The sequence below is a fragment of the Eptesicus fuscus genome, chromosome 14, assembly GCF_027574615.1.
Source record: "Eptesicus fuscus isolate TK198812 chromosome 14, DD_ASM_mEF_20220401, whole genome shotgun sequence".
NCBI lineage: Eukaryota > Metazoa > Chordata > Mammalia > Chiroptera > Vespertilionidae > Eptesicus > Eptesicus fuscus.
In genome coordinates, this window is record NC_072486.1 from 81,059,012 (window position 1) to 81,083,902 (window position 24,891).

General features: G+C 49.0%; 1 protein-coding gene and 1 pseudogene across 1 annotated transcript in view; both read left to right on the forward strand.

Annotated features, from left to right (window-relative positions):
- Positions 1–24,891, forward strand: part of DPP6 (dipeptidyl peptidase like 6) — a 490,977-nt gene that overhangs the window by 240,555 nt on the left and 225,531 nt on the right. The window lies entirely within an intron of this gene.
- On the forward strand, positions 6,934–11,311 carry LOC103299595 (X-ray repair cross-complementing protein 6-like; annotated as a pseudogene).

Here is a 24,891-nt window from a genome sequence, read left to right on the forward strand (position 1 = left end):
TGGAAAAATATCCTCTGGTGAGGATTAACAACAACAGCAATGAGATACCCCGATGTTAATAGAATAAAGACGGGGAGATCATTTCCACGGACGCAGAATAAGTATTTGACAAAATCAACAATCCTTTCACGGTAAAACACGGAGCAAGCGAGGAATACAGCGAAATGTCTCCAGCCTGATAGAAAGCACCTATGAATAGCCCACAGCCAGCATCATCCTCAGGGGTAAATCCACAGCAGCCCTAAGAGCAGGAATAATACAATGACCTTCACTCCCACTGCTTCTCTTCGACATTGTAGCGGAGATTTTAACCAAGGCAGCTGGGCAGGGGGGATGACATCTGGGTGGGGAAGAAAGAAGTTGAACTGTCTTTATTCGTGAGATGACATGTCCTATCTATGGAAAACCTTCAGGAATACGCACAAACCCCATTATAACTAACCGATGAGTTCAGCAACTTTGGAAGTGACAGCGTCTTTATTCAAAAACCATTTGTCTTCCTGTCCGCTAGCGTTGCACACAGCTCCTGCCGTCCTCGTTCCCGGGCAGGCCCGGCGCCCAGAGCAGCAGCGCGGGTGGGAGCCTTCCCTCCGGAGCGCAGCGCCCGCACAGAGAGCTGGCCCTCCGTCCGCACAGCTGTCCAGGGGCACGGCAGCCGCTGGCCCTCCGATGTCTCTAACGGGAGGGATGCCACGTCAGTCCTCGAGCTGCAGCAGCGGCCGGCAGCCTTCTTCCTGCCGCAGCAGAGAACAGCCGCTGTAACCTTACCTCCGCACGCTGTCAGGGTGTCAGGCAGCCATTAGCCAGAGCGTCCTGGTGGGTGGGGCTCCGATGGCTCCCCGGGTTCCTGAAAAGGCGCGGGAGCCATGTAGACTTCTGGGGAAACCCAAGTGTGGCTGTGCCGGGCCCCCTGCCTTTAGTTCTGCTGGTTTCTCAGCTACTGTTTCCCTCTCCGGGTTTCGCTGCTCAGGGCCGTGCCCACTTCTGCTCCCTCCATCACGAACTGGGGCGGCAGTGGCTCTGGTGTGAGACTCAAAGCTCCGGGGGTCAGAGGAGAGTGTCAGGGTGCCCCCCGCCCCCGTCCCCGCCTGGAGCCCCGGGGCATCCTCGCATGGACCAGTGGTGCCTGTGCACCGGCCAGATGTTCCTGGTCCCCTGGTGGGGCTGCGAGCCGGAGCTGGGGGGCTGGGCGCGCAGGCGCCAGGAGAGCTGAGTCCACCCCGAGGGAGACTTTCACAGGAGCCTCACCCGTAAGCAAAACTAAAGGAGGATGGTGGGCAGGGCTCGGTGAGCAGCCTGGGGCTGTGCCAATAGCTGAGTCATGGACCTGCCGACGGGACGGAGCGCAGGGCGGAGCGGCCTCCACGGGCGAGGCTGACCTTCAGCCTCTAAGACGGAGAGTCCTCGTGACCGTCGCACCGGGGAACATTGGCACCATCGTGGGTGCCTTCCCACAGCATCGGGCTTGCCCCGGCCTTGCTTCCATCTGCCAGAATGACACAGCCGTCTCTCTAAGTCGTAGTGTGTACTTTTAAAAATACCCTCCCGTTCTGAGCTCCCTGGCTTCTGTCTTGGGAAGCGTTTCCAGGCTCACGTGGGGCCTCTCTCCAGGCGGACGCCCTGCCTGCAACCTGAGGGCCTCGCTGGTCCTTCCGAGTAGCAGCTGCTTTGTTCTGTGATGCCGTCCAGTTAGCACAGCTGCACCCACTTACTCCTCACAGACCCAACGGAGCGTGCTGAAGGCGCTCCCGTTCGAGCCATCGGCCGGTGAGGGTGCCCTTTCCTGGGCCATGGGCCCCCTGCCAGCCGCGCTCTTCCCTACCCGTCCCGCTGGACAACAGGTCACGGGGCCTCTGCCGGCCCACACATGAGAGGGAGTCTGCGGCAGGCCACAGCGCTGTCGGGCAGCTGCAGCCACGCATCGAGGGAGAGGAGGCTCGGGCTCCTGCGCTGTGACGAGGGGGGCGGGGGGATGGGGGGAAAGGAGCTGAATGCCAGCAGGATCCTATTCACATGAAGCAACCCCGATTTTCGACTTTCATGGGGTTTAGAGATGGACAGCGGTTTGAGGCGGAAAACGCTGGAACCCTTTCAGGCGGCGTCTGAGTGAAAAGCCTTCGCTATTTGAAGGTGCATGTGGAGGGAGGGCCTCCGGGGTTATCAGAACACGCGGCTCTGGCCTTGTGGGAGGAGCATATCGTAGAGATTTTTCATGGAACTGAAACTTCATGGTCTGACTAGGTCTAATGTCTGACTGCATGGCTAGCTCCCAGCTTAGCTTTTTTTAAAAATAAGTTCCATTGGACTCAATAGGCTTTGTTGAGAGGAAGAGAAATCTAGCGAATTGGCAGCTGCAGCTTGTGAATCAGGTAGAAGTGCAGGTGCGGGAAATTCAGAAACGTCAAGTGTTCTGCGTTTACGCCGGAGTCAAAGCAAGATGAAGTTCACGCGGGGGAGCTGCATTGTAATTGCCGGGGGGACTCCCCGCTGGAGAATGATTACTGGAACTAACGGAGCGTGTTCTGTAAGGACAGTTTCCCGAGTTTTAAAATGGACTTCTTTTTAGGAGCAATTTCAGGTTCACAGCAAAACTGAATGGAAGGTTCCCACATAAACTTTGCCCAGACACGCATGGCCTCCGATACCGACATCCCTCACCAAAGCGGGCCATTCGTTCCGACGGATGACCCTGCACTGACATGTCGCCACACCAGAGCCCAGAGTTCACGTGAGGGTCCCTCCTGGTGCCGGGCGCTCTGTGTGTTTGGGTGGATGTGCAAGGACACGTGTCCACCGTCACGGAGCAGGTCACGGCCCTGAAAGTGTCCTGTTCTCCACTTTCTCGGTGCTTCTTTCCTGCAGCCCCTGGCAGCCACGGGCTTCTAACTGCCTCCATAGTTCTGCCTTTTCTAGAATGACTCATTACAGCTGGAGCACACACTAGGTAACCTGCTCAGACCAGCTTCTTGTCTTAGTCATACGCACGTAAGTCCCACTGCCCAACCCCCGCCCCCCCCCCCCCCCATGTCTTGGTAAGGCGTGATCGCTCACCTCTTTTAGCTGAACAATGGTTCATTGTCTGGACGGACCACAGTTTCTCCATCAGCTACCAGAGGCGTCCTTGGTTGCTGCCAAGTCCTGGCCGTCATGATAAAGCTGCGGTAAACATGTGTGCAGCTTTTGTGTGGACATACGCTTTCAGCTCCTTCGGGTAAATGCCATACAGTGCGATCGCTGGGTCATAGGTGAGAGTATGTTCCGTTCTGTAAGAAACCATCAAACCGCCTTCCAGTGTCTGTACCGTGTTGCATTCCCACCAGCAGTGAGAGTGTTCCTGTTGCCCCACATCCTTGCCAGCACTTGGTGTTGTCAGAGTTCTAGATTTTGGCCATTCTGACAGGTGTGTGATGGTATCTCGTTTTAGGCTTATCTTTTTAAAATTCTGGACAAATGATTTTCAAAACATTTATTAATATATATTATGTATAGTATAGAAGCATATTCATAAATATATGTATAAATTATTATATTGTTTAATGAATTTTTAAACTGAACAGGCTCCTATTGCCAGTACTCCTATCAGAAAACAGAAGGTAGTCAAGGGTGACCTAATTTCTAACATACCAGGATAGTTTTTCATACTTTTTGCATTTACAGTATAAATGTGATCATATAGTATGTGTACTTTTCTACCTGGTTCTTTTTAAAAATATATTCTTTTTAATTTTTTTTTTAGATAGAGGAAGGGAGAGAGAGAGAAACATTGATGAGAGAGAGACACATCGATGGGTTGCCTCCCACATGCACAAGGATCAAACCCACAACCTGAGTATGTGCCCTGAATGGGAATCAAACCTATAACCTTTCAGTGCACAGGACAACACTCAACTCACCAAGCTACATCAGCTGGGCCACCTGATTCTTTTGATCAATATAATGTATGTGACACTTGTTGCTGTGTTTTAGATTGTACTGGTGCCCAATTTTTGATCTGTGATGGATTATGTCATCATGACATCTCATGGAGTCCCTGTGAAAATTGCCAAGTAGTTTAATAGTGATTCAATAACAATCCTACATAATAAAACCCTAATATGCAAATCGACCAGACAGCAGAACGACCAGTCGCTATGGTGTGCACTGACCACCAGGAGGCAGACGCTTAATGCAGGAGCTGCCCCTGGTGGTCAGTGCACTCCCACAGGGGGAGCGCTGCTCAGCCAGAAGCCAGGCTCACCTCTGCAGCAGCACTAAGGTCCCCTCAGGGGATGTCTGCCTGCCAGGTTAGGACCACTCGAGCCTAAGCCAGCAGGCAGACATCCCCCAAGGGGTTCTGGACTGCAAGAGGGCAGAGGCTGGGCTAAGGGACCCCGCCCCCCAGTGCATGAATGTCCTGCACCGAACCTCTAGTATAGCATAACAAATAATGTGTACCTTGCAGAAAGAGGTGGTTTGCCCATTTCTTCTAGGCGCTTCCTCTCTGATCTCCTTTCTACATTAAACTCAGCCCTCACATCCAATCTTGTCATAGTCCATCTGGTATCAATGACTGTGACCAAGTGTCCAGTCACAGGATGCACAGCTTGCTTGATAGGTCTGTGGTGTTGTTCATTGCCCTCAGCATCTGTGGCTGTGCTTCTAGACTCTTTTGTGTCTCTTCACACTCACAGTCCAGCTGACTTTTGGGGTGAATGTTGTCTCCTCTGGTTATGAAATAGACTTCAGTTGTTGCCGCTGACAGGCTCATTATAGTCGTTTCTGACTGATGTCAATTGGTTGGTGCTCAGAGACTGTAAATGGATGTGTGGGCAATGTTTACCTGACAGCCAGAATGTGGGAGAGGGGGGTGAGGACAGGATGCATTGTGGCATGCTTCTTGGAGGATGAGGAATTACAGACTTTGAAAGACACATCTAGTGGAGATGGAAAGACATCCATGAGGGAAGGTCATCCTGATCCAAAGAGCTTTCGGGCTCGCTGGATGGAGGGTGGTCGACTGAATGGTCAGGGATACCTGGCACTGGATTTGAGACTGCAGCTTAATGGCTCCTGCTGTCTGAAACGAGTCATAAGTCACAACTAGTTTTAGAATCTGACAAAACTACAACTGAACCTCGTTTCTCAAACTTAATTCATTGTGGAAGGCTGTTCGAAAAGTGAAGCATTCTTCACCAATAGAAATGGTGTAAATTAAATCAATCTGTCCCAAACCTCCAAATGATCCCCTGTTTTAACCTTTCTTATATACAGAACATGTCTAATGCACTGTTTAACCTATAAATAAACACTTTATAAATAAAAAGGACATGAAATCTACAATAAAAATGAAAATTTAATAATAATAAGTAGCAATGAAATGAAAATATTCGCAACACAATTTCCTGAGATGTTAGCAATGTAAGGTTTGGCGGTAAACTGACTCATCCTGGCACATTCTCTCCTTTATTTCTTGCCTGAGAGACGCGTGACAGATCACACAGGGATCAGCATAGAAGAGTTGTCAAGTTGAGAAACAAATTGTTCAAGATGGGAGACATTCGAGAGCCAAGGTTTGAGTCATCTTATCATTGGGAAGTAACAAAGGGCGTATATGCGCTCATAAAAATTGGGACACATTTCATGACGTTCATGGACATGGTCAACCCATCCATGAACCATCTTAGGGAGAGCTTGAGCGTTTGTCTAACACCCAGATGTTACAATGTCTCCCTCAGAGCTTTGTCCACAAGTGATAGGATGCCTACCTGCAGCGCTTCCAACTGTGGGCACTGGTATTGTTGCGCCTACTGAGTCGATGAAAGCAGTCCTGACGATTCAGCCCTCAGAAGTCATCTTTTTCTTAAAATGTTTTTTATTGATTTCAGAGAGGAAGGGAGAGGGAGAGAGAGAAAGAGACATCAATGATGAGAAGGAATCATTGACTGGCTGCCTCCTGCATGCCCCACACTGGGGTTCGAGCCGCAACCCGGGGAAGTGCCCTGACCGGGAATCGAACCGTGACCTCCTGGTTCCTAGGTCGGTGCTCAACCACTGAGCCACGCCGGCCAGCAAACGTCATCTTTCTCTACAGCAGCAGCGGCGCTGGCCCCGTGTCTGCAGTGCGGCACAGCACAGCTGGAAGCGTCTCAGGAAGGAAGGGAACCTCACAGGACCTCCCTCGGTAGCCCGTCCTTCCCCAAAGCAGCTGCGCACCTGCTCTACAAATCATATGCCGGCCCTGGCTGAGGGCGCTGGACACTAGGCCATCACGGGACTCCACCTGTGCCGAGCGGGAAGAGCCGTGGCCGTCGGGGCACGGCCATGTCCGCCCCACCAACACCCCTTGATTTGTGAGAGATTCGGAAGGCGTCCACACGCCTTGAGCGGGAGCAGAGAGGCGGCGCCCTTCTTCACAGGAAACAGCTGAGAGGAGGGAGTCGTGAAGTCTCACAGGAGAAACGTTGACTTAGGGCTGCTCGCCTGTCGTCCAGAGCAGGCGGCGGTCCTGGGGAATCTGCGCAGCCTCCCTTTTGAGTTTTCCTCATTCGCTCCAGGGCACCCAGGGGTGCATTTTCTTACTCATTGAACCCTCCCCGTGAAGAGCATTTCCCTGGAGGCGGGAGAGGGCTCATCACCACGCTGTGAAGACGGTGCGGAGACAATGCCTGCGCGGTGCCCGAGGGCGCTTTCCTGGGCCTGGCTTTGATGTCCCACCTCCTGCCTTGCAGGCCTGGCGGCATATGAACTGGGAGAGGGAGCGAGTGGTCCTGCACCTGCTTTCCGGGGCTGTCACCTGGCCACACGAGGCTCTCAGGAAGCCTGAGGGATCCCGGGAGACTCAGGGCCGTCTGCTCCAGGGCCGGCTGGGCTAGCTGCGGCTGGAGGGGACACGTTGGCCCATCAGGAACCAACTCAGGTTACCCGATCAGGGTCAGGAACAAAGAAACCACCAACATGATAGAACCAGGCGCCCGAGAGACTGTGTCCCGGGCGCGCTGGGCAGGTCCGGGAGGAGGGCGACCCGGTTCCCCTTGTTTCCCGGCCTGAGCATGTGACCTCTGCAGAAACGGCAGGCAGGGCCCTTCCTCGGGGTGTGACCATGCCCCAGCCCCGATGTTTCCCAATGGACACGGCGCTCTGTGTGAAGTGTTAGCCCCCTGGGACGGGGGTGGGGATTTCCGGGCCTTGGGCTTGGTCGGCCTGTTGGCCCCCTGCTTCTCCTTTAAGCAGGCTCTCCGTCTTCCTGTGAAGTGCAGTAAGTGGTCACTGATGGCTCTGAGGGTGTTTTGCAAAGTGGAGGCTTTGTGGGTGGGAGGAAAGGTCTTGAGGAGTGGTGGGTGAAGAAAGGTCTCCCCAAAGATGCCCTTGCCCCTGGCCTGGAGCCTGGGCTGGCACCTTCCGCGTCAAGAACGGGGTCGTCACAGCCGTGCCTGCCAGAGGTGTTTTCCTGGATTTTCAGGGGTCCTGGGTCATCACGTGCATCTTTCTAAGACGGAGGCAGAGGGAGATTTGACACAGACCGACGGGAGAAGACGAAGCGACCGGGAGGCAGAGACGGGAGTGACGTGGCCAGCAGCCAAGGGCAGCCGCCGCTCCAGAGGCTGGAGGAGACGGAGAGAGTGTCCCCAGGACTCGGGGAGGCAGCCCGAGCGGCAGTTAGGTTTGCCCGGCACAGTGGCTTGGGCTTCCGGCTTCTGGACCTGGGAGGATAGTCTTCTGCTGTCGGGAGCCACCAAGCCTGCGGCACCTGTGGCAGCGCCCAGGAAACCCCGGCGGAGGTGCATGCGTCTGCCAGTGCCGAGTGGCCGGCTCCCGGAGGCACACCTGGGCTCCTGGAGAGATCGGGGCTGGAGGGGACGGCACTTTGGGGACCGAGAACGAGACGATGGCCGTGGCTGTGCCTCAGCTCCCTGCTGCTCCCTCCCGCTCGCCTTGGGGACCCTCCCAGCCTCCTCTCGCACCACACCCTCGGGCCCCTCTCAGCAACCCAGGGTGCCTTCACCTTCTTGCCCCCAGAGAGGGAGCTGCAATGCATCCAATCAAGCTGCGCGCTCTCGCCCTTCGACAGCGGAGAGGAAAGCAGCACCTGTCTCCCCCGCTGGCTTAATGCTTTCTTATTTGGCTGAAGCGCCACGTGCCGGTCTTAGAAATTCACAGGAAGAGCTACATGAAAATAGATCCACCCACACAGTCATACAGTTCAAATGGGCAGTGTTCATTCTGTGCGACAGGTCACGTTGACTTTGGAAATTTGATCACCCCTTAAAGTGTGTTTGAGTAGTGTTTGCTCTCAGACACAGGCATTGGGGTTGAACATGCCCCGCCTCCTGCCCCAGCTCGGACTGCGGGGAGGGGATCGGCTCGCTGGGTGAGTGTTGCACACACCCTTGGTCATAGGGCAGAGCGTTCGATCATTGGGGAGGGTCACGGAGCTGACCGTGGCATTGATGCACCGTGCAGGCATGTGCTAGCTCAGACACCAAATTTGGGAGTATGTGTTTATGATTGGAATATGACTTTATTAATATTCTTTGCCCAAGTAAAACATATCAACAGAAAAATAAACAGTAGAAGATAGTCAATCAACAACCCAAATCGTAATAATAACAATAATTTTCACATGCTATCAATTCTACAGTCAGTGCCTGGATATCATTCTTTTCAACACTTCTGATTTTACTTTTTCTGGTATTTATCCTTGTAATTCTTCATATCATGCTTATATATCAGTGTTCACAGACAATTGCCTATGAAGATTAAAAATGTAGCTCAGCCCTCACTGGTTTGGCTCAGTGGATAGAGCATCAGCCTGCGGACTGAGAGGTCCCAGGTTCAATTCCAGTCATGGGCATGTACCTTGTTGTGGGCACATCCCCAGTGGGAGGTGTGCAGGAGGCAGCTGATCGATGTTTCTCTCTCATCGATGTTTCTAACTCTCTATCCCTCTCCCTTCCTCTCTGTAAAAAATCAATAAAATATATATTTTTAAAAAAAGTAGCTTAGCCCTGGCCAATGGCTCAGTTGGCTGGAGTGTTATCCCATGTACCAAAAGGTTATGGGTTCAATTCCAGGGCAGGGCACATGCCAAGGTTGTGGGTTCGATCCCCAGTAGGAGCAAGTACAGGAGGCAACCAATCGATGTTTCTCTCTCACATTGATGTTCCTCTCTCTCTCTCTCCTCCCCCTCCCTCTCTCTCACTTCCTCTCTCTCTCTCCCACTTCTTCTCTCCCCCCTCCTCTCTTTCTCTCTCTCTCTCTCTCTCTCTCTCTCTCTCTCTCTCTCACTTCCTCTCTCTCTCTCCCACTTCTTCTCTCTCCCCGCCTCTCTCTCTCTTCCCCCCTCTTCCTCTCTCTCTAAAATCAATAAAAACATACCCTTGGGTGAGGGTTTTTTTAAATGCAGTTCACACTTCCTCCCACTTCTTTGTCTTAGCTCTGAGTTATAAAACTGGGCAGTAGACCTGTGGCCCGCGGGTACCGGGTCCATCTTTAGCCCAAGTAGACCTCTTCCTTGAGCTTGAGTGACCAGTTACCAACCTGTCAGTGTGGGAGTCTTTTTACAAAAACGAGGGCAATGAAGAAGAAGAACAGGAGGGCCTTGAAGCGGGTGGAGAATACATATTCAGGAAGAGACAGTTTGATTTTTTTGGTTGCTGCTTCTAGGGCCATGTTTAAATCAGAAGGTGAAGATGAAATGACTCCTTTTGACATGAGCATCCAGTGTATCCAGAGTGTGTACACCAGTAAAATCATAAGCAGTGATCGAGATCTCTTGGCAGTGGTATTCTGTGGTACCAAGAAGGACAAAAACTCAGTGAATTTCAAAAACATTTACAGGAGCTGGATAATCCAGGTGCTAAACGAGTGTTAGAGCTTGTGCAGTTTAAGGGGCAGCAGGGGAAGAAACATTTCCAAGACCTGATTGGCTGTGGAAGTGACTACTCACCAATGAAGTGCTGTGGGTCTGTGCCAACCTCTTTAGCGATGTCCAGTTCAAGATGAGCCATAAGAGGATCATGCTGTTCACCAATGAAGATGACCCCCATGGCAATGACAGTGCCAAAGCCAGCCGGGCCAGGACCAAAGCTGGGGATCTCCGTGACACAGGTATCTTTCTTGACCTGATGCACCTGAGGAAACGTGGAGGCTTTGACATACCTTACTCTACAGAGAGACCATCAGCACCGCAGAGGATGAGGACCTAGGGGTTCACTGCAAGGAGTCCAGCAAGCTAGAAGACCCACTGAGGAAGGTCCGAGCCAAGGAGACCAGGAAGCGCCCACTCAGCAGGTTGAAGTTTAAGCTCAACAAAGATATAGCATTCACTGTTGGCATTTATAATATGGTCCAGAAGGCTCTCAAACCTCCTCCAATTAGGCTTTATCGGGAAACAAATGAACCAGTGAAAACCAAGACGCAGACATTTAATGTAAAGACAGGCAGTTTGCTTCTGCCAAGTGACACCAAGAGATCCCAGATCTATGGGAGTCGTCAGATTGTGCGAGAGAAGGAGGAGACGGGACAGCTAAAACGGTTTGATGAACCAGGTTTCAAGCTCTTGCTAATGCTGAAGAAGCACCATTGCCTGAGGCCCTCCCTGTTTGTGTACCCCGAGGAGTCCCTGGTTAATGGGAGCTCAGCCCTGTTCAGTGCTCTCCTCACCAAGTGTCTGGAGAGGGAAGTCATGGCAGTGTGCAGATACACCCCGCCAGAACATCCCCCCTTATTTTGTGGCCTTGATGCCACAGGAAGAGGAGTTGGATGACCAGAAAATTCAAGTGACTCCCCCCCGGCTTCCATCTTGTCTTCTTACCCTATGCTGAGGATAAACGGAAGGTGCCCTTTACTGAAAAAGTCAGGCAAACCCAGAGCAGGTAGACAAGGTGAAGGTATTGTTCAGAAGCTCCGCTTCAAATACAGAAGAGACAGCTTTGAGAACCCAGTGCTGCAGCAGCACTTCAGGAACCTGGAGGCCTTGGCTTTGGATTTGAAGGAGCCAGAACACACAGAAGATCTGACATTGCCGAAGGCTGAAGCAATGGATGAAAGACTGGGTTCCTTCATGGATGAGTTTAAGGAGCTTGTCTACCCACCAGATTACAACCCTGAGGGGAAGGTTCCCAAACGAAAACAAGATGATGAAGGTGCTGGAAGCAAAAGGCCCAAGATGGAGTTACCGGAAGAGGAACTGGAGGCCCATGTCAACAAGGGCACGCTGGGTAAGCCCATGTTGAAGGAAGCCTGCAGGGTGTATGGACTGAAGGGCGGGATGAGGAAGCAGGAGCTGCTGGATGCTCTTGCCAAGCACTTGCAGAAGGACTGACTGACAGAGACCCTCCATCCACCACCCTTCCACCCTGTGGCCAGGCTGTCTGACAGAAGCCAGAACTTTACATTCAATGATATTTCTGTTGCTAAGGAGGCAAAGTAGTCCTCCCACTTTGTTGTGCCTTATTCTGTCTGAATAGAGCCCTAATTTTGTACTATGTACTGTTCTTTACTGTGAAAGAAACATGTGTGTCTTGCATCCAATAAATAAATAAATAAATAAATAAATAAATAAATAAATAAATGAAAAAAACCTGGGCAGTTACTTTTCATTCCTCTTTCCTAGCTTTACATGGAAAATCTTTGTCTTTTTTGTCTTACACGCACTTGTCTTGTCCTGCTGCTCATCACTGAGCAGATAGGAGACGTCAGCTGCCAAACACCCTCTCCGTGGTCCCACCACCACACCGCCATCTTTTCCTCAGCTTTGAGTCATATTCGTAGCCTCTTTTCTCACTTTAACAAGCTCTCCCACCAAATAATTACAAGTTGATTTAAAAATGGAAAATTCACTTAAAGCACTCACAGTTGTATACATAAGCGCACTTTTAAAAAATACATGTTTTTTATTGATTTCAGAGAGGAAGAGAGAGAGAATCATCAATGGTGAGAGAGAATCATTGATCAGCTGCCTCCTGCATGCCCCCTACTGGGGATCGAGCCCTCAGTCCAGGCATGTGCCCTTGGCCGGAGTCAAACCTGGGACCCTTCAGTCCACAGGCCGACGTCCTATCCACTGAGCCAAACCAGCTAGGGCCGCACTTTTTTTTTCCTTGTAGAATCGGACAATGTGGACAAAATCACAGAGAGAGAAATTGTAATACTGTCAGTAAACTGGTGAAGAATGTTTGAAACATGCAATTCCTGACTATAGTCAGGGGCCCTGACAACTTTTCCCTAGATCCGCAGACTAAAAAATGGCAACGGCCAACACAACACTAGCTCAGAGAGGCCGGAGGACAGCGTCAGTAACCCCTGACCCGGAGAGGCCGGAGGACAGCGTCAGTAATCCCTGACCTGGAGAGGCCGGAGGACAGCGTCAGTAATCCCTGACCGGGAGAGGCCGGAGGACAGAGTCAGTAACCCCTGACCCGGAGAGGCCAGAGGACAGCGTCAGTAACCCCTGACCCGGAGGGGCCGGAGGACAGCGTCAGTAACCCCTGACCCGGAGAGGCCAGAGGACAGCGTCAGTAACCCCTGACCCGGAGAGGCCGGAGGACAGTGTCAGTAACCCCTGACCCGGAGAGGCCGGAGGACAGCGTCAGTAACCCCTGACCGGGAGAGGCCAGAGGACAGCGTCAGTAACCCCTGACCCGGAGAGGCCGGAGGACAGCGTCAGTAACCCCTGACCCGGAGAGGCCAGAGGACAGCGTCAGTAACCCCTGACCGGGAGGGGCCGGAGGACAGCGTCAGTAACCCCTGACCCGGAGAGGCCGGAGGACAGCGTCAGTAACCCCTGACCCGGAGAGGCCGGAGGACAGCGTCAGTAACCCCTGACCCGGAGAGGCCGGAGGACAGCGTCAGTAACCCCTGACCGGGAGGGGCCGGAGGACAGTGTCAGTAACCCCTGACCTGGAGAGGCCGGAGGACAGCGTCAGTAACCCCTGACCCGGAGAGGCCGGAGGACAGCGTCAGTAACCCCTGACCCGGAGAGGCGGGGGGACAGCATCAGTAACCCCTGACCCGGAGAGGCCGGAGGACAGCATCAGTAACCCCTGACCCGGAGAGGCCGGAGGACAGCATCAGTAACCCCTGACCCGGAGAGGCCGGAGGACAGCATCAGTAACCCCTGACCCGGAGAGGCCAGGAGTCAGAAACCCGAAAAGAGGAAATAAAATCTAGACTTTCCAGTCCCAGGAGCCACTGTGGGGATTTCGTTCAGAGATTATTTCTTCTCATTTTGTTACATGTAATCCAACAAAAATCTGTATTGTCCCCAAACCTGGCAAAGATTTTGAAATGGAAAATTCAAAGAAGCACCATGATAGCCCAAGAAGGGGAAGCTGGCCCCACAGCCAGACATTGAGATAAAATGTAAACACACAGCGGCCTGGACCGCTCTAGGTGGGACGCCACTTTTCAGACCTACACACCTTCCATGGCACCGAGACAACCCTGCTCAGCAGCACGGCCTAGAACGGGCGAATGAGGACCCCGAGTCTTCAAGAAGAACTCGTGATGGCCTCTGTCTTCTGTCTGAGGGCAGGGACGCAAACAGGAGTCCTGGGGAGGGATGTGCCTCTGAGATGGTGAAAATAACGTTTCTCATTCGCATAGCCATGAGGACAGTGGGAGGCACTGCCCTGTGTGTGTAAGCCATTAGCGTACACTCACAGGTCAGACAGACGGATGGTCTCTGACAGCAGATGAGGGATTTTGTGCCTCTAGTGGACAGAGTCTCTTCTGAGGCAGAGCTATAACCCACCGAGCTCGGAAATTTGGATAAAAGCTGCTCAGTGCCTCATTCTCCCCACTGGTGGTCTCCTCTGGGCTGGGGATTCATCTAGCTCAGTGGTTCGCAATGTGGTCACACACCCCACAGGGGGCAATTTGATTTCTAAGGGGGGAAATTTGAGAATGAGTCAATAACAATGAATTTTTTCATTCCTCATGGTTCTAGGAGCCTCGTATATCCTACCTAATAAAAGAGTAATATGCAAATTGACCACACCTCCGTTACACCCACAAGCCATGCCCATAAGCTATGCCCACCAGCCAATCAGGAGCAAATATGCTAATAAACCCAACCAAGATGGCTACGGCCACGGAGAGCAGGAGGGAGGCATGGGTTTTCCCGGCAATAGAGGAAGCCAAGCTTTCCGCCTTCCCTTGCCGGCCTAGGCCTCCACACAATGCTACAAAGTTTCAATTATAGATCCAAACAGAAATGGCGGCAGCCATGGAGCTGGAAGAGCAGGAGGCTAGGGTTGCCCCTGGCAATGGAGGAAGCCAAGCTTCTGCAACCCTGGCTGGCCTAGGCCTCCGCTTAAGGCTACAAAGTTTCAATTACAGAAGATACATAAATCCCAACAGAAATGGCTGCCACCCCGGAGCAAGCAGAAGGCTTGGCTCTGCTCCAGGCTACAAAGTTTCAATTATAGAAGATAAATAAATCCCAGATACCAGGGCCTCCGCTTGGGTCACTGGGGGGTGTGGCCAGCCTGAAAACCACCACAGGCCCTTTGCCCAGGCCATCCCATGCCCCAAGGGAACCCCTACCCTGATTCGGGACACCCTTCAGGGCAAACCAGCTGGCCCCCACCCATGCACCAGGCCTCTATCCTATATAATAAAAGAGTAACATGCAGATTGACCATCACTCCAACACACAAGATGGCTGCACCCATGTGGTCAAAGATCCTGCCCCCATGTGGACACAAGATAGCCAGCAGGGGAGGGCAGTTGGGCAGGACCAGGCCTGCAAGGAAGGGCAGTTGGGGGCGATCAAAGTCTGCAGGGGCAGGCAGTTAGGGGTGACCAAGCTGGCAGAGGAGGGAAGTTGGGGGTGACCAGGTCTGCAGGGAAGGGCAGTTGCGGGGGGACCAGGCCTGAAGGGGAGGGCAGTTAGGGGCAAACAGGCTGGCAGGGGAGCAGTTAGGCATCAATCAGGCTGGCAGGGGATTGGTTAGGGGGTGATCAGGCTGGCAGGCAGAAGCGGTTAGGGGCAATCAGGAAGGCAGGCAGGTGAACAGTTGGTAGCCAACAGTCCTGGATTGCGAGAGGGATGTCCGACTGCCCGTTTATGCCACTGGAATCGGGCATAAATGGGCAGTCGGACATCCCTCGTGGGGTCTCAGATTTGAGAAGGTGCAGGCTGGGCTGAGGGACATCCACCCTCCTTGCACGAATTTCGTGCACCGGGCTTCTAGTAGTATATAAATGTAATAGAGGCCCAGTGCATGAAATTCATGCACAGATAGGGTCCTTAGGCCTGCCCGGTGATGAGGGCCGATCAAGTTCCCCACCTCCCTGCCTCCCCGCCTCCTCCTTCCCTTGCTCCCTCAGCATCCCACCGCTGCAGCTGGTCACCCACTATGTTCCACACCACCCCCTGGTGGTCAGCGCACATCATAGCGAGCAATCGAACTCACGGTCTCCCAGTTGAACTCCCAAAGGGACTATTTGCATATTAGCTTTTTATTATATAGGATATTGTGACATATTTATGCATTTCAGTTCTCTATTATATGTTTTGAAACTTGATTTGCTATTTTTTCATATCACTTTAATTTCTAAACAATTTCTTAGTGATTTCTTCCTCAGTACTTCAATTGTCTTTTATAAATATTTCTCTTTCCACGTCCAGTGTGGCTAGAGAGTGGTCTGGTTCCTGAGTAGGGGCAACGGGGGATTGAGAAAATGAAAGAGACAGACACAAATACAGTAGGGCAGTGATGGCGAACCTGTGGCATGCGTGTCAGCACTGACACCTGTAGCCATTTCTGATGACACACGGCCGCATGCCGAGGATGAAACATTTGCTGCTCCTGAGGATGAAACATTTGCGAAATGATGTTTTTTCCTCAAAGTGACACACTACCTGAGTTATGCTCAGTTTTTTGGCCAAGTTTGACACACCAAGCTCAAAAGGTTGCCCATCACTGCAGTAGGGAAAGCTGGGACTGGGTGGGACCATTGTCCTCTGTTGAAGAGACAGGGACCCAGAGCCAATACAGCGTGTTTATTTTATATAGCAAAAACCAGGAAGTTTTACTAAAGCCCAAGACAAAGGAGATTATGTGCATTCTTGTGGCTTCTTTGTAATCATCACTTCTGGATGGGCCCGGATAATCATGTTTGTTCCTGGTGCTTGGCTGGATTTAGATAATGAAACCCACCCCCTGGCGCCTGAGCTGAAGGTCAGGCTGACAATACACCTGCCTCTGGCAAGGTGTGTTTCCAGGACATGGCTCTGCCAACACCACTGGATTCAGCTGACAATAATTAAAGAAATGCTCATGTGCCTTCCCAGGGGCTCTCTACATCTCCCCCTTATTTATTTTTAAATGTAGTTTATGGACATCTAGTTGGAGCCTTCGGACTTGAGATCGCAGGAGCTTGCTGCTGACTGAAAGAAAGCAGGATAAAATTAGTAGTACACAAAGAAATCCTATTAGGTACCAGACGGTGTGTTTTAACATATTCCATGGATTAAATTCTTTGAAATCATCCAGCAATTCTTTTGCCAATTTTGCAGGAGATATAATTTCATCATGACTATTCTGAATGGCTTGCACATGTTTGTGTAGCCACACTAGGTCTATACTGATATTATTATGATGCCATATTCCCTGTAGGTTCATCTTGATTTTATTCCAGTACCATAGAGAACTGTTATAGTGGGCTGAAGTCACACAAATACATGTAAAAGCAGCATGGCATTGCAGCTGCTGTCTAATCTTGACACTTTCTAATTGATTACCTAGTCTTATTACTACAGCTTCCAAAGCATTTAGCTTTGTTTCTAGCCTTTTGTCTATATCTTCTTGATCATGAAATGTAGTTGAGGTGTTCTGAGCCAATTCATTGACAAACTGCATTCTGGATGCTTTGGGTCAATGCCAGAGAAGCAGTTACAGCAGATGCGATAACAGTAACTAGGATAACAATACCAAAAATAATAAGTCCCAAAGCACTCTTTTCCTGAAACAGCTGATTGTGCAGTTCCTGCAATGCCTGGAGGCCTGCATCATAATGCCATTTTCCTGTTATATTGGTAGGAAGCATAATAAAAGAGGTCTGCTTTAAAATTAATATATTTTCATTCAGATTATGCCTGGAAACACAGCTGGTAAGGTTACAGTGATGGTATTGGACAGCATAATGGGTGTCCAATCTGGTGATGTTCACATTTCTAGTTACCAATACATATGGGGGCTGGACACAGGCTTGTAAGCAATAGCAAGGGCTTGATGAACATGCTCCTTTAATATTAGCTAAGAAAGAGCCAGTAAAATTAAGCAAAACAAGGGCAGCAGCTAAACGCCAAAGATCTTTCTGTAAATTTCCTGTTTTCATGGTCAGGGCATTACCTATAAACCCTCCTGGCAACATAGGCTCTTGATGGGGATATTTAGCATAAAGCCTGTGAGATCAATCTAAGACATACAAGTCAGAGCCAGAAATATTATGTCTCACTGGTACAGGGTTGGCACAATCTTGCCATTGAAGAAATGCTCCCAGCTCAGTAGTGGTGCTGTTAGGACAGTAAGGGAGTGGGGGATGCTTATCAGACAGCCATCGGGTGGCCTTAGGAAACCCCAGTTTAGTAACTGTCTGAATATTATTTTCCCATATCCCAGGGGCCTGCAACGTTAGCAATGTCTATGCCTCCATAAGACATCTTATTTTCTTGGCCAAGCTGCAAACATCCTGAAGTCCCCTTTTCAGATAAACAAATAGGGAACTCCCCACTAAAACCATCTACACTAATAAAAGAGAAAGATGCAAATTGACTGTACCTCCAAGACGCCCACCAGCCAAACAGGAGTATGCAAATTAACCCAACAAAGATGGTGGGTTAATTTGCATACACAGGTGCCAAGGGGGAGAGGTGGCACCAAGCGGCCTGGGGCCTGGGGACGGGTGCCAAGCCCGCAGCCTCCCAGGACCATCACCATCCCAGGAGGCGAGGGCGGTGGCGCCAAGCCATACCCGCAGGTTCCCGGGACCATCGCCGGCCCCGGGAGGCGAGGGCGGCCGTGCAGCTTGACAACAGACAGCAGGGCATACTTGGCCATAGCCACTGCGACTCACGAGCAGGCAAGCGGGTCCGCAGGCAGCACCCAGCAGGGCCTGCTTGGTCATCACCTGCGGCAACCTAGGAGCAGGCAGACAGCACCCAGCAGGGCCTGCTTGCCCATTGCCATGGTGTGGAGCAGGCAGGCCCCGCAGAGAGCAGAGAACCATGGGGAGCAGGCCTAAGCCGTCAGTAGGACATTCCCTGAGGGCTTCCGGATTGGAGAGGGTGCAGGTCGGGCTGAGGAACCCGCCCCCCCCCGTGCACGAATTTCATGCACCGGGCCTCTAGTTATAAGTATAATCACCATGGGAACAAGGAGTTATATGCTTTTCGGAGCTACACCCGACCACATTGGTGTTGTTAGTAAACACTGGTACTGATTCCCCGGTCCAGGTGGCTGGATTGACCACAGGGAGGTCTGGAACATATGTCCAGTAAGTTTCTGCTGCAGCCATACTTACCTGGCAGCTGACAAGTGCCAGCACAGCAACAAAAAGGGTGGAGGAGGTTACCTGAACCCCCTGTTCTTTCACCACTTGCTGAGCATCAGTGGTCAGCTTCTTCAGTTGACCCCATGTGGGGACACTAGCTTCTCAGGTGGTCTTGGCCAGCTGCCTTCTGCTTTTCTCCTTCTTCGGGGCTGGTGGCTGAGCTGGTGTCATCATGGGAGGTGTGAGCTGTTCTCCCAGGTCCATGGTCATGACGCACCACTCGCTCTGGCACCCAGATGGGGTTAGAAGTGCCTTCTGGAAAGATACAAACGTGCCCTCTTCCCCACATCATTACTGGATCTGGCCCTCTCCACTGCCCTGTTTGTAAGTCCTTCCATCGTGCCATACCGGCAGATGTTATAGCACCAGAAGCTTGATGCCTCTCGGCTGATATGTGACCCTCATTGTCACAATTTTAAAACTTTAAAGTGTAAAGGGCATGATTTAACTGATTCTGTGGAGTAGGATAATACCCCTCTCCCCCTTTCTGTTTTTGTAACTGAGTCTTCAAGGTTCGATTAGCTCTTTCTACAATTGCCTGTCCCTGGGGATTATAGGGAATTCCTGTTTTATGCATAATTTGGTATTGGTTGAAAAACTGCTGAAAGGAGGAGCTAGTATAGGCAGGTCCATTGTCTGTTTTTATTTCTAGGGGCCGTCCCATGACTGGAAAAGCCGCTAGGCAGTGGTTAACTACATGCTTTGCACTTTCCCCTGTTCGGGGAGTAGCAAAAATGAAGGGTGAGCATGTAACTATGGAGACCTGGACCCACTGAAATCTGCCAAATTCAGGTATATGAGCGACATCCATTTGCCAGATCTGATTTGGTTTAAGTCCTCGGGGATTTACCCCTAACCCTGGCACAGGGAGGTGGATAACACACTGAGGACACTGCTTGACACTTGGTGAGCCTACTCTTGGGAAATATGGAGCTCCTTGTGCAAGGCAGAGGCATTTTGATGATGTGGGGCATGTGAGGCTGTGCCACGGACAACGGAGTGACCTCCTCTACTGAGGCAACGAGGCGATCTGCTTCCTCATTACCTGCAGCCAAGGGACCCGGAAGGCCAGAATGGGATCTAATATGGCCAATAAAACGTGGAAATTGTCGTGTTCAAACAACATTTTGAAGGCTGAAAGATAAATGAAAGAGTTCCTCCGAATTAGTGTGCCCTATAGTAGCTGTTTCAATAATTTTGGCCATACTTACCACATAAGCACTATCACTATAGGTTGCTGGGCTCCATAGCAACATAATCTCCAGGTGAGAGACAAACCTCTGGGACAATATTAAGCCTCTGGTAACCTTCCACTATTAGTTCCCCTGAACTTTATTTGACCTAGGGTGTGGACAGTAAATGACACTAATTGGATTCCTGCTATCAGTCTTTTTGAGTATAACGACATAAGCTTTGGTTAGGGAGGCAAACGCAAATTATTTATTTTTAAGTGTCCTTGGTTTAGGGAAGATACTAGATGGCCCCAAACCACTTGTCATTTATATTTTTTAGATGGTTGCAAACTGCTGTTACATGTGAGTCACGAAATTAGAAAATTGACTCTGTAGGTCTTTGCATACACTTAATAACAACTTTCTTAGGATTCCTAAGTATATTGAATAAATTGGTCATTTCTCCCGTAGAGATTTTTAGATAAGGTCTTAACTAATTAATGTCCACTAATAACCTTTAAAAGTCATTTAAGGTCTTGAGGCAATCCTTTCGTATTTCTATCTTTTGAGGCCTAATACGTTGATTTTTAAGTACAGTTCCTAGGTATTTGAAGGGCATTTCCCACTGTATTTTTTCCTAGAGCAATCTCTAAGCCACATTTAGGGAGTTTCTTTTAAAAACTTTTACTTTCTTTTAAACAGAACAACCAACTTGGTTGCCTTTTCAGAAAAACTAGGAGCTGGCCAATACTGCAATGTATACATCTCAAGTAAAAGTAACTTTCTTTTTCTTTATGGTGTCTCATTAGTGGTGAGTTTTAATGCCCGAATAATAACTTTTTAGTTTACTTTGTAAATAGTAGCGGAAGAGCCGAAACCGGTTTGGCTCAGTGGATAGAGCGTCGGCCTGCGGACTCAAGGGTCCCAGGTTTGATTCCGGTCAAGGGCATGTACCTTGGTTGCGGGCACATCCCCAGTAGGGGGTGTGCAAGAGGCAGCTTATCGATGTTTCTAACTCTCTATCCCTCTCTCTTCCTCTGTAAAAAATCAATAAAATATATTTAAATAGTAGCGGAAGAGATTTAAGAATTTCTCCTTTTTAAATTTACTTTTAAACAATATTCGTTTTGTAAATTTTACTGTGACTTTGTTAGAACCAATTTCTTATATGTATTTAAACATAACACAGTTATTAATTTTTATTTGATAAAGCTTCCCACATGATTTCGAGTATATTAGATCAGCCTAATTTAGTTCAAAAATATTTCTTTTAAGAGGAGAGAATAAATCCTTGAATCATTCCAGGGCCCTTGAAATGTCCCAAAGCTATCTCTAGGTTAAAGTCTTGAAATTTAACTTGGAAAGACTATCAAATATACACAACCCAAAGATTATATTATACACTTTTTATAATTATTTCTAAAAGACATCAATTTAATTCAAACTGGTCTCAACATTAAAAATTTGGTTCAGACCACAGAATTAATCCTTATCCTGTAATTAGGCCAACAAAATACTATTTCCTAGGTTGAAATTCCACCACACGCAATACACATAAGGACCACAATACGCTCCGAACCACCAGTCTCTCCAGAGAAAACACAAGAACCATTCCTCTCAAAGATGAACCTCCACACTCCATGCACTGTGCCATCACAACCATACAATTCCTCCCAACCTAACCTGAACTCCAAACTCCCAGAAGCCTCAAACTCTAGCCGGCAAGCCAAACACCTAGCATTTCTCAGACTATCAACATATCTACATCTCTAAGGATATATTTCAAACAAAACACAAGGCACATTCAATTAATAGACTCAATTCTATCATCTAGATTTTTCATATGAGGTGAACTCAGATTGATATTTCATTGCCTTGTCATTTTAAAATACCTATTTAATAATTTTTATTATTTAATTTAGCAATGTTCCAAAGTCTTTAAGTTACCAAGGACTTTGGAAAACTATGTTTACTGATATATAATTACCAATGAAAAAGATTTACCATATACCTTTCATTTTAGTTATGTATATTTTGCCTTAACAACTTTGAGATTTTAAAATCAATTATTATTACCCAAGGCATTTTCTTTGGCAAATTCTGTAGCAGAGATAACTTACTGATTTTCAGTGGCTTTAATGTTAAAGTATTATTTTATTTTATTTTCCTTTATAAAAACAGGAGTGCCCTGGGACCTGTTAGGCAACCTTGGAATGCAGTCCATTATTATTCAAGAACTACCCATTATTATGGAAACACTAATCTTGTTACCTAAGTGAAGCCTATATATTTTCCTTATGTCATTTTTTTCCATCCTTTAAAGAAAAACAGTCTTGGGGTTTATTCTATAGCATCCGTGAAGCGACATGGGGCTCAGTTCAAGAGCCACCCAAAATCGGGCAGGGTGCACCTTTTCTCTTAATCTTGCCTTTATCTCTTCATGAGTACAGAAATCCCAGATGTATCCCTAAATTGTGAGAAATGTCTCATCTATCCAAATTTCAAATGACAGACTGGGGAATAAAAATATGGCAAAAAATGAGACTTTTAATAACACTCTCGGAAGTGGACATCCATTTTATAGAATCACCAAAAAACTAGTCACTGGGCTGGGGCCTTTTTTAGTTACTTCCTTCTGTCTAGGGAATTTTCTTAGAACCTGTGTTATCAGCCACATGTACCGTTCATATTCTTTCTCTCCCCATTCCCACATTCTGTTTGCCCTGGGGAAATTTACTAATGGTCTGGCCATCTACTGTTTCTTTAAAATTAAATTAAAGGAATGCTTGGAATTAGCTGGCCTTTGTTTAAACTTCCCTGGGTAGCAATTTTTACAGATTTTACACTTTTCAAATTAATCTTAGAATCTTAAAATTTTAACACAGCACAATAAAATCATAAATCAGAGAAAAGCAAATTAAAGTTACAATACAGACACATAGAAAGAAATTTAACTAGCTAAGCATTTCTGGTGTTCTGGGAGGGAAAGAAAAAGATTTTTTAAGATAAAGAATTATTGGCAGTTTCTGAGAAATTCCTTTAATCCTTTCTCCTTGGTTCAGCCCACTACAAATAGTTAAGCCTCTGGCAAAATAAAATATGAAGTCACTTTCACTTTCAGCCGAGCACCTGCATCCAGCTGTAAAGGCTGGGCAGCTGCAAGCAAAACCTTTCTTATCATCTGAGTCATCCCGCTCACAGTGACACTTGTCCCATTCTGCCTCAAACTCTAGCTCCTGCTCATAATTACGAGGTAAATCTAGGTGGGCTCTTGACTGTGGTCGCAGGAGCAACAGGCAGGGGCGGAGGTGGCACAGAGGGGGAAAGTGGTATTTTTAGAGATTCACACCCCTCCACTGTAGGCTGTAAAGCTGTGGCCACACCCTGCTTAGACATTTTTAAACTCTCCTGTGCTGGATCAAGGCAATCAGGAACTAAAGACCATAGTGTGAATGTGGGAATAGGAATCATCTCTGGACCTTCTGCTGTGTATCAGTCATGCAACTGCTTTCCGACCTTTTCCCACGTTTGAAAGTTGACGGTTCCCTCTTCAGGAAACCAAGGGCAAGTTTCATTAACAAAATTTAAGAAATCAAAAATCTGACTACAGTTAACATAACATTCTCTAGTTTTAAGCATAGTTTTAAGCATTTGAGAGTAGAGGTCCCTTTCCTGAGACCCTGAATATCCCATGTTTTACACCCAGTTCTTGCCTTATGCTCCTTACCTTACTTCTTGAGTTCCTTGTGTGTGCACTCCCGGAGCATTCCCCTTGCCTGACTTTTGAGAGTTCCCCAGTATTCAGGTCCCTGGATCTGGGTGACAGATATAAATATTTATCTCTTTTCCAAGTCCAGCATGGGTAGAGAGTGGTCTGGTTCCTGAGTAGGGGTGACGGGGGATTGAAAAAATGAAAGAGATAGACACAAATACAGTAAGGAAAGCTGGGACCGGGTGGGACCACTGTCCTCTGATGGAGAGACAGGGACCCAGAGCCAATACAGCGTGTTTATTTTATATAGCAAAAACCAGGAAGTTTTACTAAAGCCCAAGACAAAGGAGATTATGTACATTCTTGTGGCTTCTTTGTAATCATCACTTCTGGGTGGGCCCGGATAATCATGTTTGTTCCTGGTACTTGGCTGAATTTAGATAATGAAACCCATCCCCTGGCACCTGAGCTGAAAGTCAGGCTGACAACACACCTGCCTCTGGCAAGGTGTGTTTCCAGGACATAGCTCTGCCAATGCCACTGGATTCAGCTGACAATAATTAAAGAAATGCTCATGTGCCTTCCCAGGCACTCTCTACAGTCTTTTCGTTCTTTTATTTTTCTCTTTCGTGGATGCCATGTTCTTTGAAATCTTGTTTAGACCAAGTGAATGGCCTTTTAGGCTTCCCCCACGTGAATAGGAGCTCACTTTTTGAATAATAAAAATTACATGTCACAGGGGTGGCGGGGAAGCTTCAGGATTTTAGAGGTGCTTAGGTGGGGCATGGCCAAAACAAGGTTGGGAACCACTGGTCTAGCTGCTTCCTCCCAAGTGTCGTGATCGAGGGTGCAGGCAGCACTGGCAGTGCACACGTGGACATCGGGGTGTGAGTCTACCAGAACAGGAACGCATCCCCAGCCATAGGCAGCTGGGGGGTGGGGTGTGTGGAAAAGAAATGCCTAAGGAAGATGTCAGCCGTCTTTTCCTTCCTGGCACCCCCCATGCTGCTGGTACTTGGCATTTAATAAATGCTTAAGAATGATCGATTACATAACACAGCAGAGAGCCTTTCTTAGACATTTGTTCATCCCTCTTTTGACGACTCCCACCGTATTGCTCATAAATCAATCCTTTATTTTAACTTTTTAAAAATTTATTTTAGAGAGGGAGGAAGGGGAAGAGAGAGAGAAACATCATTCCTGTGAGTGAGAAACATTGATTGCTTGCCTCCCAGCATGAGCCCTGCAGTCTAAGTAGGTATGTGTCTGGCCTGGAAATCAAACCATGGCTGTCCGGTGCAAGGATACTGCTCCAACCAACTGAAACAGTATTTCCGTGCAGGCCTTGGAGATGTGGCCCTCGCAGATTGCAGGCAGTGGGTGTGAGATGGGCCGTGTCACTGATGCAGGATCCCCTCCCAGCCAAATCATCTCTGATGGTTTAATTAAAAACAAAGCGCGACTGGC